The following is a 12,198-nucleotide window of genomic DNA, read 5'->3' as shown; positions in this document are numbered from 1 at the left end:
CGACGGATGGAAGTACCAGCGCCCTGGGGCCCAGGGCCCACTCCAGTCCTGCAGAGAGCGCGCTGGCGCCCCAGCATCCCTTGAGACCCAGACGAATCGCACGCCCCCTCCTCAGCCGAGACACCTCTGGAAGAACCTGTCAGGACAGACAATGGGCTCTAAAAATACCCCGTGGGCAGGCAGGATTTCCCAGGAACATCTGTAAGTTCTGTCCGGCGGAAGTTATAAATACTAAATGATGTTAATTCAGAGCCGTTAGTCATCTGCTCACAGCCGTGTCCTTTGTGGGGACAAGGGATGTTTTTCCAGATTTGTAATTTATTGCTCTTTACAGTTAAATCTAGCTACAGCCAAAAAAAGGAAAAATGAAAAAAGCAGTCTCTCCCCAGAGCCCTTGGGGGGCGGGGGGGGGGGGGGGTCCGGGGTCAGCAGCCGGCTGGACGATGCCTGGACCACCGGCATCCTGGCCACGAGGCCATGGACAGCCACTGCCATCGTGCCCCAGACTTCCCCCATCGCCAGCCCCGAATCAGGCAGCAGGACCACCATGTGCTTCCCTGGGATCTCAGGGTCATCCTTAACGTCCCCAAACAACCTCAGGGGGTCCTGGGTCTGTCTCCTAATTGGGGTTCCAGTGGTCCCCTCTGGCCACTGGTGACCGTGCAGCTGCAGCCTCCTCTCACCTTCATGACCCACTCTGGCCTCTGCCCTGACCCCAGCCCCATCCCTCCGTGCAAGGGCCCTGTGGCTTGCTGGGGTCTCAGCAAGGTTCACATTCACCCCCCTCCAGGCTCTGCCTGCCTGCTCCCACGCAGTCCCCCATCAGGCTTCGTCACCCACCTCCCGCCCCACACTCCCACCTGGCTCCTGTCTGCTCCGCACCTCTCTCACCTGGCTTTCACCCTCACCCCGCGGCCCATCCGTCGCCTCCAGGCCCAGGTTGTTGTGCATCTGCCCGGGCCCCCGTGTCTCTCCCAGAGCTGCTCTCGCTCACAACCACCTGGTTATTTGCATCATGTAGTTTGTGGCCGTCCCAAGTCCCAGCCCCGAGATGGGTCCCATGAGTCCTGTGTTCGTCACGGCCCTACAGGCCCCGCACAGGGCCTGGAACAGCGCAGGGGCTCAAGAGGATGCCATTGGGGCGTTGGGACAGTGAAGTCCCCTCTGGAGTGTCCTCAGGCACCATCAAGGGTGCCTGTCCAGTGACGGGCAGCCAGGCGGAAGCCAGGTGCCCGTGAGGCCCTGTGGTCACTGCCCATGGCACCGGACTGCCCTGGAGGGGTGAGTGCAGCCAGCGGGTGACCTGACCACCCGGCTGACCACAGAGAAAGGTGAAAGGTTGCAGCTCTGCCTCTGAGGAGCAATCAAAGCAATTAAGAGGCTCCCTGCCCGCTCCTGGCTGCAGGCTGGGGGTCTCCCAGCAGCCTCTGCAGCCACTGCCACATCCAGATCTGCCCGGAAGGCACCACTGCAAGGGGCCTTCCTGCCCAGCCCGCCTCCCTCGCTGCCTTTCCCACGCCCAAGAGGTCAGGCCAGGCTCTCCCTGACAATGACCGCTGCTTGGAGGAGGTCCTTTGCCTTGGAGAATGGTCCCGTGACCCCCAGCTCCCACCCCTCCCGAGAGCCCTCCATTGAACAAGAGACCAGAGCAAGGAGCCTGGCTCGTGGACACAAGTGGGCATCCCAAGCAGGCAATTTGGGATAGAGGCTCCGCCCAGTGTCCTGCCCTGCCAGTAAATGCTGTGTGACCTCAGGCAAGTCACTGAACCTCTCTGAGCCTCAGTTTTCTTCTTTGAAAAGTGGAGGTATAAGAGGTCAACCCCCAGATGGCAGCAGTAAGGGTGAAATTAGATGGAGGCCCGGGCAGCTTCCCCCTTCTCCTGCTCCAGGCATGGTAAGGGCCTTGGAGAGGGGCTTCTGAGACAGCCAGGGGAGTGGGGAGGGGGGCTGGGGATTCTAAGCCCCAGGAAACATCCCGGGGCTGACACGCTGGGTTAGGACCCACTCTGCTTTCTCACTGGGGCACCCAGAGGGGCACAATTATGGGGCAAATTAATCTGCACCTCTGTTCCCCAAAGGAGCTCAGGTCTCTGCTCCTCTCTCTCTCCTGTCTCTGTCTCTGTCTCTCTGTGTCTCTCTCTCTTTCTCTGTCTCTGCCCTTGTCTCCCTAACCCTGTATCTCTCTCATTCTCTCTTTCTGTCTCTCTCTCTGTTTCTGTCTATCTCTGCCTGTCTCTCTCTGTCCTTATCTCTCTCTGTGTGTCTGTCTCTCTCTCTCTCATTGTTTCTGTCTATCTCTATCTCTGTCTCTCTCTGTGTCTCTCTTTCTCTGTCTCTGTCCTCGTCTATCTCTGTCTGTATCTCTCTCTCTCTCTCGTTCTTTCTCTCTGTCTATCTCTGTCTCTGTCTCTCTGTGTGACTCTCTCTTTCTCTGTCTCTGTCCTTGTCTCTCTATCTCTGTATCTCTCCCAATCTCTCTCTTTCTCTCTCTGTCTATCTCTGCCTGTCTCTGTCTCTCCTGTTTCACGGCAGATCCTGAATGATGGGGTCCCAGCACAGGAAGGCCGCCTTCCCCAAACGTGGCCCCCAGCGTTTTCTCTGCAGGGTGGAAGGTCGGGGCCCCGTGGCAGTCCTCAGGGAGGCTACGAGGACTCTGGGGAGCCTGGGAGAGTCCTGCTGCCCCCACTGGCCCCTGCTCAGAATATCACCACCCAGGCCCCCGCGGCCCAGGTGAGACACGTCCCAGGTCCACCAGTGGATCCCGGGTGCCCCCTGGACAGGGAGTGTGCACCCAGGATGGCGCCAGCCAAATGGGGCCCCGACCTCAGCCACGCAGAATGCCCTGGGTCCCGGGCGGGAAGAGCAAGGCCTCGAGTGCCCCACGCCCTGGCGTTCCTGGGGGATGGACTTGGTGGAAGGTGGCGCTGGCAGGGGCGGCAGGAAGGTCTACACAGCAGCATCTCAGAGTCTCAGAGACCACAAAACGCTGAGGAGGGCCGTCCCCATCTCAGAACGGGAGCAACTTGCCCCCGGCAGGAGCAAGGCATTAGCTTCAGCAACAGCCCCAGGGAGGTCTCCCGACAGAGGTCTCAGCCCTCAGCTGCCTGGGCAGGGCCCACTGTTGACCTCAGGTTTGGAAGGAGGTCACTGAAGCAGTGACCAGGCCAGTCGGGCTCAGGACTGACCTTGGGGTCACTGGGTCCCTCCCAGGGCAGTCTGTCCCCTTAACCCCCTAGTGGGGATGGGGCCGCTGTCCTCGCGGTCAGGAGTCCATAGCTCCTCCCAGGACGAAGCCTCAGGGAGAAGTGGGTGCAAGCGACCCTGGGTGGGAGGCGCCCTGGGACAGGGGAGAGGTTGCACACAGTGTCTGCAGTGGGACTGGGCAGGCTGCCCCCAACTCAGATTGTCCCCACTGGGCTCCTGTAGGCTGCTGGCTTGGCCGCCCTGCACCCCACGGCCCAGCACAAAATCAGGCGTGCTCAGTCCCACAGGCCCACGTTAGCTTGTGCAGCAGCCCAGCCGCGGGAATTCGGAGGCCACCTGCCTCCTTGGGCACACTCCGGCCTCGTCCAGCTGACTGGCCTGGGATGGTGGTTGGGGTCACCTCAGGAGCCATGGGGGCTGCAGGGTCTAGACCACATAGGCCCACCCTCCAGAGCAGGCTGCCCTCCACGATGCTGGGACATACCACAGCTGGGGCCCTGGAGTGTTGCCCCGCCCAGGCAGTGCCTGCTCACAGGCCAGTCCCCACCATCCCAGCTAACAGCTCATTTCCACCCCGAGTTGTCTACACAGACTGAGAAAGGATCCCCACGTGGGGGTCTCAGTCTTGCCCCAAGACCCAGGACCCAGCCCTGTAGGCCAAGCCTTGGGGGGGGTCAGTTAAGAGCAGTCGAGTGGTCAAGAGGTGGTGGCCTACATCCCAGCGCCCTGGGTGGGACAGCCAGGGGTTAATGGCCCTGGGGATGTCTGTCACATGTGAGGTGCATGGGGATCCCAGTGCAAAGGTCCCAGAAAAAAGAAAAACAGCCATAAACCAAAGGGCAGCATTCTGCTGAAAGGAGGGCTCAGGCTGCAGCTGGCACCCAGTGGCAGGAGATGGTGGGTGCTGGGATTTGCCAAGGCCACTGGGCTCAGGCAGGCGGGCACCAGGTGGGAACACTGGGCCCGGTGGAAAACCGTCTGCAGGGGATGCTAACCTATGTGCACATAGCCAACGCAGTCACAGCCAATGACAGGCGGGACGCGGGGCACAGGGCACTTGCCCCTTGTCAGTGGGTGGGGTGGACCACTTCCTGATCCAGAGCCCCCACCCCCAGGGTCAGGCTGAGGCCTGTCTCCAGCAGGGACCACCTCCTTGCTCGGCTTCCCCTGCCCCATCCTTCATCCCACCAGCCCTTCTCCTGAGACCCCTCCCAGTGGGTCATGCACAGGGGTCCCAGCTCAGCTCTGCTTCCAGGAAGCTGACCTGACAGGCTCCCAGGGACTTGGAGTAAAGCCTGTGGGAACCAAGGGCATAAAAGATTGTTCAGGACCAGGTGTCCCCAGCACAGAGTCCTCCTGACCCTGGGGCTCCCAGCCCCTTTCTTTACCAGCCTCCGGCACTAGTCAGGTTCAGGGCTGCCTGCACACCAGGTCCAGAGCTGGGGGCTGCTAATTCCTCCCCCGACACCAGGTGTGTGGACTGAATGGGGCCCCCTAAAATTTACATTGGAGTCCTAACTTCAGTATCTCAGAATGTCAACTTTGTTGGAAATAAGGTTTTGCAGATGTAATTGGTTCAGGTGAGATCTTTAGGGTGGACCCTCATCAGTATGACCGATGTCCTTATAAGAAAGGGACACTGGGACACAGACGCACTCACAGGGAGAGGCCATGTGAAGATGGGAGCAGAAGTCGGCAGAAGCTGGAGACAGGCCGGGCAGAGTCTCCCCCACGGCCCTCAGAAGCATCCGACCCTGCCGACAGCCTGGTCTCGGACTTCTGGCCTCCAGAACTTGGGGAGAGCAAATTCCTCTTGTTTAAGCCCCATCCGTGTGCTGCCGAGGCTGCCCCGGGACGCTCACACCCACCCTCACACCAGGCCTCTCTGCACCTTCCCGCTCCACCCCCCGCCCCGGGCGTCCACCCGGGAGAGAGGACCTCGCCCTGCCACAGCAGCGAAACACATGAACCTCACAACCGTGGCCTCCTGCGCTGCACGGCAGGCAGTGAGGGGGCCAGACAGTGTCTTTGTCCCCACCCCACAGACAAGGAAACCGAGGCCCAGAGACTGGAAGGCAGTGGTCCCGCACTCGGGGGAGGTGGGTCCAGGGCTCTGCCCACCCGTCGAGGGGGTTGGTGCAGGCCGGGCAGGGTGTGTGGGGCAGAGCTGCAGGCCCCGCTCTGCGTCTGAGGAACAGGAGCGGCACTCCCAGGGCCTCACCTGCTGACGTCCGTCAGGCCATCACTGGCATCTGAAGTGCCCTCGTCACATGTCTCCTTGCTGCGTGTCTGCCTGCCATCCAGGCCGGCGCTGTCCAGTAGAAATATAACTCGAGCCACATGTGTGGTTTGCAGGTGCTCGTGGCCCCATCAAGAAAAAAGAAAGAAAGAGGTGCAATTTATCTCAATAATACATTCTACCCGAGGGGTCCAAAATGTCGTCGTGTCCGCACGTTCTCGCCACAGGACGCACGAACACAGCCTTCCCGTCCTTGTGCTCGAGCTGGGTCTCAGCAACCTGGTATGGATTCACACGGACTGTGCAGCTCGACTGAACCCGTCCTCAGCAGCCACGTTTGACTCGGGGCCACCGTGCTGGACAGCACAGGTACAGATGGTTCCACAGGGCTGGGTCCCGTCACTCTTTTTTTTCTTTTTTTTTGAGGAAAACTAGCCCTGAGCTAACATCTGCCAACCATCCTCCTCTTTTTTGCTGAGGAAGACTGGCCCTGAGCTAACATCCATGCCCATCTTCCTCTACTTTATATGTAGGACGCCTGCCACAGTATAGCTTGACAAGCAGTGCGTAGGTCCTTACCCAGAGTTGGAACCGGTGAACCCTGGGCTGCTGAAGCAGAACGTGCAAATTAACCATTGTATCACCGGGCCAGCCCCCCAGTCACTCTTATTCCCTATTTTCATCCTCAAACCAAAGAGAGGGTGAGGCACACTGTGGACACCTGTATGTATTTGCTAAACAAATGAGTGACCACGTGGCTGCACATGCAGTGACCCAAGCTGGCCTCAGGCCATGGTCCGTGCCTGTGTGGGAGGGCAGGGTGTGGTTAGGGGCGTGTGGGCCACACCTGGCTCCAAGGTGCAGGTGGGACAAGACCTGTGGGCAGGGAGCCGCCTCCTCCTGCCCCCCTTCCTGGAGGTATGGAAGAGGAGGAGGGGAGGGGTGAGCCTGGGGCCCCCACTTGGTCCCCTCCTTGACACTCAGTGGGGAGGTGGGACAGTGACCTTGCTGATCCCAAACCCCAGCCAGCCTCCTGTGCTTAGTTTCCACCCCAAAGAGGAAGGTTGAGCCAGTATTTGGAGATGAGGCCTTCGCATACAGAACCCCCAGGCCCACAGACACAGCCCCCCATCAGTGACAGATGGGGTGGGTTTTCCATCTGCCTCCTGGCAGCCCTAGAGCGGTCCAGCCACCCAGGCAGGGTGGGGGTCGTGCCAGGCTCTGCCACCAGGCAGAGGTGTCAGCTGATGCCCCTGGGCAAGGAAGGGGCCTGGTCGGGAGCCAGCAGCGGGGGGCGGGGGACTCAGATTTTCCGATGAGAACACTAGATCCAGGGCTGTTGGGAGGCCCGGCTGGTAAGGAGAGGGGGGCCCTTACCCCCTCCTGGGTCTGCCTCTTTGAGGGGTGGTCAGCCGGCCATGGTGGGGAGAGGAGGAGGAGAACGTGCCGGGGAGCTTCCGGCCAGGAGCCAGTTCAACATGTTCCCTCTGAATGGAGGGGGTAGTGCCCTCCAGGAAGTAGGCCAGGGGTTCCTCAGCCTGTTTTCACCACCCACGCTGGGCTGACGATGGGCCATGCAGGGTGCCCGAGCCACGTCGAAGGAGGAACACGGGAGGGCCCCTGGCAACCCCGAGAAGCACCTGCTCTGTCCCCACGTTCAGTCCACACGTCCTGCCATCCAGGGCCCAGCGCGGGCCTTGCCAACAGGGCCCACAACTGGACAGTCTGAGCACAGACCACCGGCCCTGGCCCCACGGATCCCTCAAACAACCAAGGGAGAGACCCAGATGGACAGACCCCTCACCTACACGTAACATGTCATCAGGGAGGGAGGGGCAGGCTGGTCAGGAGCAAGGACCTAAGCCATACCAGACGGGAACACATTGAACTGGCTCCTGGCCGGAAGCTCCCCAGCACGTTCTCCTCTTCCTCTCCCCACCATGGCCGGCTGACCACCCCTCAAAGAGGCAGACCCAGGAGGGGGTAAGGGTCCCCCTCCCCTTACCAGCCGGGCCTCCCAACAGCCCTGGATCTAGTGTTCTCATCGGAAAATCTGAGTCCCCCACCCCCGGCTGCTGCTCTGCACATCCTAGCTGTGTGGCCTTGGGCAAGTCACTTAACCTCTCTGTGCCTCCAATTATTACAGTGCTGCTGGTTACCGCAGAGTTCAGAACCCCCCTAGGGCTCTCAAGCCTTCATGTCAAAAACCAAGGTGCTAAGTGAGGCCTTTGTCCCAGCACTGCTTCCCAGGTCTGCGTTCTGGGGCTGAGGGGCTGACGTGCAGAGGAGGTCGTGGAGGGGGGAGTTGATGGTGGTGGCACGGGCCTGCGACCCCAGGTTTCCCATCGACATCCCAGCAGCCCCATTCCACACACATGGCACAGAGGCCCAGGGCTGGGAGCGATGTGCCCAAGGCCCCCGCACCACAGCGTACCCCTGACCACCGTCCACAGGGCTCACCCCTACCTCGCTCTCCACTCTCCTCCAGGTAAAGCGCTGCATACAGCAGGCGCGTATGCAGTGTGTGTAGGCTGCATCGGCCTCTGTTACTTCCCCTGGGGGTTACTGAATCTGGGGGGCCATGGAGAGGAAGGTGAGCCTTGGGGGGGCCCAGCCCCTCCCAGTAGCCCAGTGCCTCCCTTCTGGGCCTCTGCCAGCCCGGCTCCCAGACTCTCAGGGACCACCAGCCAGCCAGCAGGACTGGGCCAGGGATGACTAGCCAGGCTCCCCCACCCAGTCACAGGGACAGCTGCTGCCAGAAGGCCAAAGAAGAGGATGCACTTACCAGAACATTCTCTCTGAAACCTCCGAGCCACACTGGGTTTGTCACCCTCCTGGTAATCATGAACGCTGGATCTGAGGGTCTGTGCCTCAGCCCCAGCCGCTGAATTCTGGCAATGGTCCAGCTGGCTCCCCCCTCCATCCTCACCCCACCTGCCCCTTGGTTCACCTGCCCCGGGCTAGAGGGGAGCAGCAGAGACCCCCTTCTCCGGGAGGGGAGGGTCAAAGGGCCTGGGCTGTGCAGCCTAGGAAGCCCTGGCTGCCCTGAGTCGGCATGGCCCAAGGAGTCTGTGGTCTGTAGGACTGGGGGTCGGGGGACCCAGCCAGGCGTTGGGGACACACAATCTGTGTAGAGGGAATAAGACATGGGAAGCCCCTGGACCGTCGCTGGCAGACCGTCGCTGAAAGCACATTAGAGGAATTCTGCCTTTCCTCAGTTGTTCCTTCGCTCAGAGATATTTACTAATTGTATCAGGTCCTGGGGCAGCTGTGACAAAGTACCACCAACGGGGGACTGCAACCCCAGAGATCTAGCCTCCCACAGTCTGGAGGCCAGAAGTCTGAGATCAGGGTGTGGACAGGGCCAGGCTCCCTCTGAAGGCTCCGGAGGAGGGTCTCTCCTGCCTCTTCCAGCATCGGGCGTTGCGGGCAATCCTTGGCTTGCAGACACCTCACCCTAGTCTCTTCCTCCACCATCACATGGCCTCCTCCTGAGCCGGTCTTCACATGCGCATCGTCCTATAAGCACACCAGCCATTGGACCAGGGCCCAACCCAGTGACCGCATCTGAGGCCACACTCGCAGTCTGGGGTCAGGGCTTCAGTGTTTCCTTCAGGGGACACAGTTCACTCCACGACAGATGCAGTCCCGTTGGGTTTTGCAGAGGCAGAGCCGCTCCCCTCCTGGAGAGATATTCGAGCTGGGGCAGGACAGAAAATGCACAACGAAGGGAGATGTGGAGAAAAGCAGATCAGCAGGTACAAAGACCCTAAGGCAGCAGCCTGCCTGTCAAGGAGGGAGCGAGAGGAGAGGGGGACAGGAGAGCACAGAGGCTGAGGGGCCAAGGCAGGGACCCGCTTCTTCTCTGGGTGAAGCGCAGCCCGGCAGGATTCGGGCAGACAAGGGCCGTGGTCTTCTGCTGCGGTGCTGGAACGGACTGCAGGGAGACAAGCTGTGCACATGGTGGGTGGCTGTGACACCAAGACTTCCTCTCACTGGCCGCTGAGAACTACAACAGAGACAGGATTGAAGCAGCGCACCGAGCTGGAAGGACTCAGCCCAGGGCTGGCCACGGGCGGTGTGGGTGAACATTTGGGGCAATGACGCGTTTCTGAGGCCCACGGTAGGGGATGCCCCTCTGAACCCGCTGCTCTGCAGGGAGAGCGGTGGTCAGCGGAGTGGCTGAGGACCAGCGGCCAGGTGGCAGAGCCAAGGCCTCCTGCCCTCATTTGTGCATTCATTCATAAATTCATTCATTCGTTCCTCCCAGCCCTGGGCTGCGCGGGCGTAGAGGGTGAGAGAGGTCTGGCGCCATCTCCCCAGGGCTCACATGAAAATGGGGAATATACCTGTCTCTATTGTGTCGCCCCCATAAATGTGGGGTCTCCATGTTCCTGGGCACCCCCCAAGTGCCCGCTCCTGCATGTTCCACGTGCCCCTTCATGTGCCTGGGCTCTGAGCTCCAGGGATGTGGCTGCCCTGCAGGGGCCTCATGCTGGTCCAGGGTCCTCTGGGCATCACTGACAGCTCCCCCACCAGCTCCCAGTCCCAGGGCAGCGTCAGTGATGAGTGACACACAGGAAGACCCAGAGCAGGCAGCCCCAGATCCGCTGGGCTGGTGGCCGATTGGGACGAGCACTCAGGTGTCCCAATGTCTAGGACTGTGGACGACACACATCTTCTGAGGCACGTGGTCTGGCACTCTGGGGCAGGGGCACGGCCTCCACTGGCCAGCTCCCTGGTGCCAGCCATGAGCTCCAAGGCCGGGCAGGCACCTGGCAAGGCTCCTGGCAGCTTGCTGGTGCTCAGAGACTGACACAGACCCTGCCCCAGGTGGCCCTTGCTGGGACAGACACAGACGCCAGCTGCGAGTCCCAAGAAACATCTCCGCCGAGCCAAGAGCCATGTCCGCTAGGCCCGAGGGATCCCATGCCGCAGGAAGGGGCCCTGTGCTGCTGGACTCCGAGGGCCCCTTCCCGCCCGGCCAGCCCAGTGCCTCCTGCAGACTCCCCGAGCCTGGAGCTCGCTCAGAAGACCCAGGATGGTTTCTTCCCTGTCCTCTTTTTTCTCTGAAGATCTTTGCCCGTGTCTTTGATCTTCCATAAAGCGCTGCGGCTTCTGCTCCGTGTCGGCCATGACATTGACAATTGTTTATTAGTTCTAAAATAGCTGAAATTCATGTCAAACATTCCGCATGTTAGAAAAATGTTTATGAAGTGTTATCACCGTTTATGTAGCTGTGCGTGTTTGGGAAAGCAACATAGGATGTAAGGGACCACACAGGCCTCGGGAATCAGCCCAGGCCGCGCCTCCCCACAAGGGAGGGTCCCAGAGCGCGGCCCACGCCTCCCCAGCCCGCTGGGCAGCAGACGGCCCACCCCTGCTCTGGGGGCTCCCACAGTCTCTCAAGGACCGGGAACTGTCTCCCAGACCACCTCGCGACCCGCCAGCGTCAAGCTCAAGGAGGGAGGCGTCCACCCTCCTCCTCTGATAAAGCCGAAGGCCAGGGGGCCCTTCCACCCTGCAGGGCGGGGTCGTCACTGAAGGGTCACAGGGCCTCTGCCACTGGGCTGGCCCCCGCCCCAGTCTCGGAGGGGGTACCTTATCTCCCTGGACTTTGAAGAGCCCACCTATAATCCCACTGGATGAGGTGGACCCCTGGCTTCCTCCCCAGTGCTCGTGATAAGTGCTGAGCCTGGTGGAGACTCTCCCTGGAGAGTGAGCTCAGGCCTGGAGGGCAAGGGGTCCAGCTGGTGGTGCCAGTAAGGTCCCTCAGTTCCCGCCTGCTTCCCTGCTGCTGCCAGGTGCCTGCTCCCCCACCAGGTGCCTGCTCCCCCACCAGGTGCCTGCTCCCCCACCAGGTGCCTCCTCCCCCACCAGGTGCCTGCTCCCCCACCAGGCGCCTGCTCCCCCACCAGGTGCCTGCTCCCCCACCAGGTGCCTCCTCCCCCACCAGGTGCCAGCTCCCGGATCAGAGGCCAGGCACAGCTCAGGAAAGGCATCTAGGGCAAGAAGACCACCATGGTTTCTGCCCTCCCTGGTCACCCTTTTCAACTGGACGGAAAGGTGTCAACACCACTTGCCGTCATTTCAAATGCATTACTCATTGCGCAAATGCCAAGGAGGGCGCAGGGGCCAAGACCCGCTGCTCCCAAAGGCTGAGGTGGGTGCAGCCAGGTGAGAGGACGAACAAGTGTGGTCCATCCGCACGAGGGAATTCTGCTCAGCGAGAAGAAGGAACGAAGGCTGGGAAAGCAACAGCATGGATGGGCCTCAAACACATTGCTCTGACCTGAAGAGGCTCCGCGTGGCTCCCTCCGTATGGAACGCTGTGAGACCACATTCACCCCTCGAGGCAGGACACACAGCAGAGCAGTAACAGCGTCTAGGGACAGGAGAGGGTAAGATGCCCCAGAAGGAGGCAGGACGGAGGCTGCCAGGTTAGGGGGTCGTCCTATACGGTGACCGGGGAGTCACACGGCTGTACACATTCATCAAAACTCGTCAAGCCAAAGGCTTCAGACCATGTGCAATCACGTGAATGTTGAGCAAAACACCCGTCGCGAGGTCAACGCTCGACGAAAGTTATTATTCAGCAAGACGTCCAGCAACTGGGGAGAACCGTGTCTCCATGTGAGCAAAGTACTCAGAAGAATTGCAACGAGGAACTCAGACACGAGCTTCTGAGCACTCACCACGGCCGTAAGGTGGGCCGGCCCCGTGTCCACCGACAGATGCACGAATAAGCCGTCTGT

Source organism: Equus caballus, chromosome 22 (genome assembly GCF_041296265.1).
Source record: "Equus caballus isolate H_3958 breed thoroughbred chromosome 22, TB-T2T, whole genome shotgun sequence".
NCBI classification, from domain to species: Eukaryota; Metazoa; Chordata; class Mammalia; order Perissodactyla; family Equidae; genus Equus; species Equus caballus.
The sequence above is the reverse complement of the archived record's forward strand: the minus strand, read 5'-3'. Positions refer to the sequence as shown.